Source organism: Bidens hawaiensis, unplaced genomic scaffold, assembly GCF_021521415.1.
Source record: "Bidens hawaiensis isolate Kalapana, Puna unplaced genomic scaffold, B.hawaiensis_p1.1 tig00002553_1, whole genome shotgun sequence".
Lineage (NCBI taxonomy): Eukaryota > Viridiplantae > Streptophyta > Magnoliopsida > Asterales > Asteraceae > Bidens > Bidens hawaiensis.
The window spans coordinates 606,618-612,882 of NW_027491139.1; the positions used below are offsets into that span (position 1 = coordinate 606,618).

At 34.5% G+C, this 6,265-nt stretch overlaps 1 pseudogene; it reads left to right on the forward strand.

Moving 5' to 3' along the window:
• The first annotated feature begins 1,675 nt into the window (after nucleotides 1-1,675).
• On the forward strand, nucleotides 1,676-4,460 carry LOC143620236 (receptor-like protein EIX2; annotated as a pseudogene).
• The last annotated feature ends 1,805 nt before the right edge of the window (nucleotides 4,461-6,265 follow it).

Sequence of the window (6,265 nt, forward strand, 5' to 3'; positions counted from 1 at the left end):
CTTTTCACGGCACAGATTCTTTGAAATTTTTTTCATTGGTGGGTTTAATAACTCATCGATACCTCTAGGTATGCAACGTTCACAACGTTAGTCCTTAGTGTATTGTATTTGCCTTGTTAGTTGCGCAAATCATCTATTAACTACATGACTGTTAGTGTGTGTGTGTTGATTTAAGTTTGATGTCTATATATGTTAAAACTATGACTAGCCACAAAACACGACTAACTAGTGACAGTATAGTTTTACAACCCGTATTCTTCCTACAATTGGTTGAAAATATGATAATTTGGGATATCTTTATTTAAAGACTTGAAATTATAAAAAAAATGGAATTATTAGAATAAAACATATGTATTTGATTTTTAAAGTTGGTTTGGGAGTTGAGGTTGAGATTTGGATCGGGTTTTAGGTGACGGGAATTTTAATAAATAACTTTTATCCACCTATAATTAAAGCATAAATGGTATACCCGAAACTGATAGGAAAATCTGCAAACATGAAGCGTTATGAGTTACCATATATAAGATGCAACTTTATAATCATATATAAACTGAGATTACATTAGTCACACCGTAATCACCTATTAATATTTCACATATACTTCTTGAAATTCAATGTTACATTTAACTATCTATTCTTTTAGTAATTCATCTCTTATAAAATGTCAATTCATCTTAGAGTATAAAAACTGTATGAATTGTTGTAAGACCTAAAGACCGTGTATAGTTCTTTCTGTTTCATTTACTTGCATATTTCATTGACAATTTTCAAATAGAAAATATATAGTTAAATAGTTATTATATTTTAAAAATAATTTGTACGTCTTTCATTATTCCAAAAATAAGTTATTGTACGTGGATAATTAACTTGTATGAAAACAGACAGAATAAAAGTATTATTACTATAAAAATTGGATTCCATTGGGATCGACATTGGAAAAGAGACATTACCCTAAAAAGAAATAGAAAATGAAAAGCTTAGTTTGAAAGTAAAGGCCTGAACTTTTACATACACGCAAACATGGTATGTTTATGAATGTGTAATTATATTTAGCAAAGGGCACATTTGTGGGTTGACCCTTTTATAATTTAAGTAATGTATGTCGTACTTAAATAAAATGGTATTTTATGTCAAAATTCAAAAAGATAAAGATGAGCTTGATAATTTACTACTAGAAAACTAAACTTTCACAGATTCAAAATCTTCCATTGATGAAATTCATCCCGATGAGCATCCTTTGGTGAAGCTCCTTCGATATAGTGCTCGTGTGACATTTTCTTTCCTATGGATTGCCAAATTCCCGTCACAATGCCGCCAATACTGTACAATTTTGTTGAGTGTGGCCGGTTTTAATCAAATTTAAGTCGCCTAACGAGAAACTATAACCAAATCAAAAAATAATCAACGTACATTTATGATTTACATATGAACTTCAAAAGCCAAAAGGTAAGCTTTTGTTAAACCATTGGTTCATTTTAGTTGATTATAACCTCATAGCTTTCGAATAGTTATAATAATACGAGAACGACTTTTATATTAATTAGTTACTGACCCATAGTTTGCGACTAAACATGGTACATAGTTTTGAAAAGTATGGTCATCCAAGCATAAAAAATTACAGTAGTGGTCTACTCGAATTAAACCTTCACTGGGGCATGTTCAGTAGTCATGAACACCAAGATTTGCATTTCTTTCAAGCATCCTAAAATGTTATTTATTTTCTCACTTCTCTTGCTACCCCTTCAAGCTACAACTACCAACCAACTGGTAGCAGTTGGAGGTGACAGCAACGCTACTGTTGTTGTCAATAAGATATGCATCGGACAGGAGAGACGTGCTCTCCTTGATTTCAAAGCTCGTGTTCAAGACCCTAACGGCGTTTTAACTACATGGACGAATGAAGAAGAAGAAGGCGACTGTTGTAAATGGACGGGAGTCACGTGCAACGACACAACAGGTCATGTCACACGACTTCAGCTATCCTACAAGTCAGTCGTAGGTGAGTTTAGCCCTTCGTTGATTAACTTGACCTACTTGAATTATCTTGACCTTAATCTTGGTTCTAATAGCTATAGTGGAACTATCCCCAACTCCATTGGTTCCTTGACTCAATTAAGGACCCTTAACCTTGATGTTTACTCTTTTAATGGAATCATTCCTCCAGAGATAGGAAACTTGACCAACTTGGAGTGGCTTTCACTTAGATGTATCGAAAGATGTGTGATCGAAAACATAGACTAGCTTGCTAATCTTTCTAATTTGGAGACACTTGGTATGGAAGGAATTTTCATAGCTAAAGCAAATCATTGGGTAGATGTATTTGAAAGTCTAAAAAAACTACCTTATTTACGTCTATATAGATGTGACCTCTCACAAGTCATGTATCCCGCATATTCTTCAACATTTGTCAACTCTTCTTCATCATCTATTGTTAGACTTGAACTCTCAAACAACAATCTCAACTCATCCATGTATCATTGGCTGTTTCCATTAACTAGCATCAGGCTCTCTAGTCTTGATCTCTCGCAAAACATGCTAGATGGAATACCCAAATATCTTGGAAATCTTTGCAGCTTAACCTCATTAAAGTTCCATGGCAACTCTGCATCTGTCAACTTTCCCGATTTTCTACACAACTTGTCTGGATGCACGTCGGCTACATTATCGTATCTGCTTGCTCCAAGCAGCCAACTTACAGGGCCATTTGCTGATGAGATCCATACATTTTCATCCCTAATGTATTTGTACCTACATGATAATCAGTTAAACGGGACTATAAGTGAGAAACTATGAGAACTACCTTTGCTTGAAATTTTTTTTTTCTTCTTCTAATTTTCTTAGAGGTGCCATCTCTGAAAACATTGGAAAGTCGAAAATTATGAGGTCGAATCTTTCAAACAACTCACTCGAGGGAGTTTTTGATTGTTCCATAGACCATATGTTAAACATTTCTTATGTAGAGTACATTGATTTGAGCTCTTGCAAACTAGGGCCTCACTTCCCCAAATGGATTCAAAAACTCAAAAATCTTACTCGTCTTGATATTTCCAATGCTGGAATTTCAGATACAGTTCCTCCGGAGTTTTGGGGTACGTGGCCATCAAAATTAAAATATTTGAATCTCTCTTTTAACAGCATCACCGCGAACGTACCCGATCTATCATCAAGTTTTGATAATAGTTCCATAATAATAATAGATTTGAGTTCTAACAACCTTTATGGTCCGATACCAAATGTTCCTTATTCCACTATGAGATTATTAAATCTTTCTGGAAATAAATTCTCTGGAGGAATCTCCTTTTTATGCCAAATTGTTGGCGGGGTTTTAGAATTTCTTGATCTCTCCAATAACCTTTTAACCGGACAAGTTCCAGATTGTTTATGGAATTTCAGAGAACTAAAGATCCTTAATCTAGGCCACAACAAACTGTTTGGAACGCTTCCTGCTTCGATCTGTTGAATCTTTGATCAAACTCGAGGTGTTGTATTTATACAATAACGAGTTTTCGGGAGAATTGCCTTTGTCTTTAAGGAATTGCACAAGTTTAAGCTTTCTGAACTTGGGGGCCAACAATTTTTCTGGCAATGTGCCTGTCTGGATTGGCGAAAGCCTATCAAGATTGTATGTTCTTAGCCTAAGATCAAACAACTTCTTTGGAACCATTCCGTTGCAATTGTGTCAACTAGTTAATCTTCAACTTCTAGACTTGTCAAAAAACAATCTGTCCGGAAACATCCCATCATTCCTAAGTAATCTTACTACCATGGTTCAAGAGGGAGTTGTTCAGTCCCAAACCGTGCATCTTTTTGAATTTCTATGGTATGGTTCACGAACCGCTCCTCCAGATTACATTTATGATCAGTACATTGACCAAGCGACCATCGAATGGCAAGGAAATGTTCGTGAGTTCAGTAGAATTCTTGGATTGTTGAGGATCATTGATCTATCAAGCAATAATCTAACAGGACAATTTCCATATGAGCTCACAGAGCTCCATGGATTGATTGCATTAAACTTGTCCAACAACGCTCTAAGCGGAGAGATTCCATTGAAAATTGATGAGATGAAGAAACTCTTAACTTTGGATATATCAAGAAACAACTTTTCAGGAGGGATACCATCAAGCATGGCTCAGATGACTAAAATAAAGTACCTAGACGTGTCGTATAATAACTTGTCAGGGAGGATTCCAACTAGCACTCAACTCCAGTCCTTTGAACCATCAAGATATAATGGAAATGCAGGACTATGTGGACCTCCCATTACAAAAACCTGTATTGAAGATGAAGAGTCAGAAGTACCACCAACGATTGGTGAAAGTGAAGGTGGCGGGGAAGATGAACTTCAAAGATGGTTTTATATTGGCGGGGGCATTGGTTTTGGTACTGGATTTTGGATAGCATGTGGCACGTTAGTTCTCAACCATCATCTGGGACATGCCTTTTTTTCACTTTCTTGATCACTTGAACTTAGTGTCAAATCCTTGTCCTCCTGAGTATCACTTGAGAGCCTCGCGAGTCGTTGTTCATTGGCCGCCCGAGCCATATGATTTATTTCCCAAGAGACGTGTTCCATGAGCTAGAGCTAGTAAGAAAGTGGCGAAATTAAGAGACGCCGTTTCTTGGAAAACCTTGCCATGATCTCAACAATATTAATGTTTTATATTGTTATTATGTACGAGGCAAGTGGCTTTGGGGACCTTGTGGATAATGAAGGGTGATAATAATTGTCATTGTTACGTGTACGTAATATACAAATAACGAAGACCAAATACTTGGATCATATGAGTCTTCTAAGACACCAAAGTTATAACCATTTATTTCAGTTCTTCATCTTTTGTCTCCTAGTTTCTTTCAAATTGCACGTTTTCACTTATAAATTTTAAGAAAGGCAATTTGGCTATATAAAGTAGAATTTGCATGAGAAGTGCGCCGATGCCCAAAAATGTGTTTGGATCTTTGAAAGTTTTCAATGGTTAAATTTAAGGCGGCAATACAGTTAAAGTTAAAATCAATCGAAAGGATGAGAAATTTGAAAGAAGCATCCTAAGAGTTGAGTAAAATATTTAACACAAATCTGTTAACATGACACGACACATATGTTAACAAGTTTAGGTTTGAGTTTAATATGTTTGTGTCTTATACAAAGCGACCTATCTAAGGCTAGCTTTTGTGTTTTATATAGGTCGAATTGTTTAAGACATGTTTAAATTTGTGTTCTAACAGGTTAAACATATGTTAACAACTTAATAACTTGTTAATAGTTTGCTTATATGTTTAATCCAAATAATAAATATATATCTTTATTAAAGTATGTTATGTATTATTGAAGAATTTTTGTTTTAAATATGTTAAGGATTATTATGTTGAGGATTATGTATTTATGTATTATAATTGGGACTTTCTAATTTTTTTTGGCAATTTTTGTTTCAATACATATGTATTATTAATCGTGTCCTCAATAGGTCATGTCATGTTAAGTTGTTTCTAATTAATTAAAAAGATTCATTCGTGCTCGTGTTTAAAAAAAATTACACAATTTGTTATCGTGGTGTGTTAGTGTATAACACCTCAAGCAATCATGTCTTATTGTGTTGTATTTTATCGTGTTAAGTATGACATGTTATGCCAAGCCTAGAATGAAACAGAAGACATGTCTTTTGAAAAGTACTAAAATGTAAGGATGCTTGGAACGTGACATTTGTTTCCACTTTGAAGGATCTATGGTAAAAATTAATTACTTTCCTATATTTTCAAATATAACTCCTTAAGATAATTGGAGTAAACGTGTTTCAGAGCTATACAAGAAAACTAATAAGCCATCTTACATATTTACTGCTCAGACTGGTTAAACCAAAAATTAGAACTAAAGGACGTTATAAATAAATAAATAATACAAGGCATGAAATATAGAGAACGTGATGACATCATAAATATTAGTAGAAAAGGCAATAAATAAATAAGAGATAAGAAGTCGAAAACCCGGAAATACAAATAGAGCCGAATAGTAATAACGACTTCGGATTGGGTTTTTGATATGTTATGTGAATCCTTATTATCACTAATTTACACTACTAGAAAAATAGCCTTTAATGACACACAAAAAACGACAAACAAGGTGCGCGTCATTGTTTAGTGACGAAAATAAAAAAAAAAACACTGGAGACACCTATGAATGTCATCTTTGTAATGTCACATTCTCATTCCATGTTGCACCCATAGGCGGATTTATTCATGCTTCAGGGGGAGGATAGACCCCCACTGA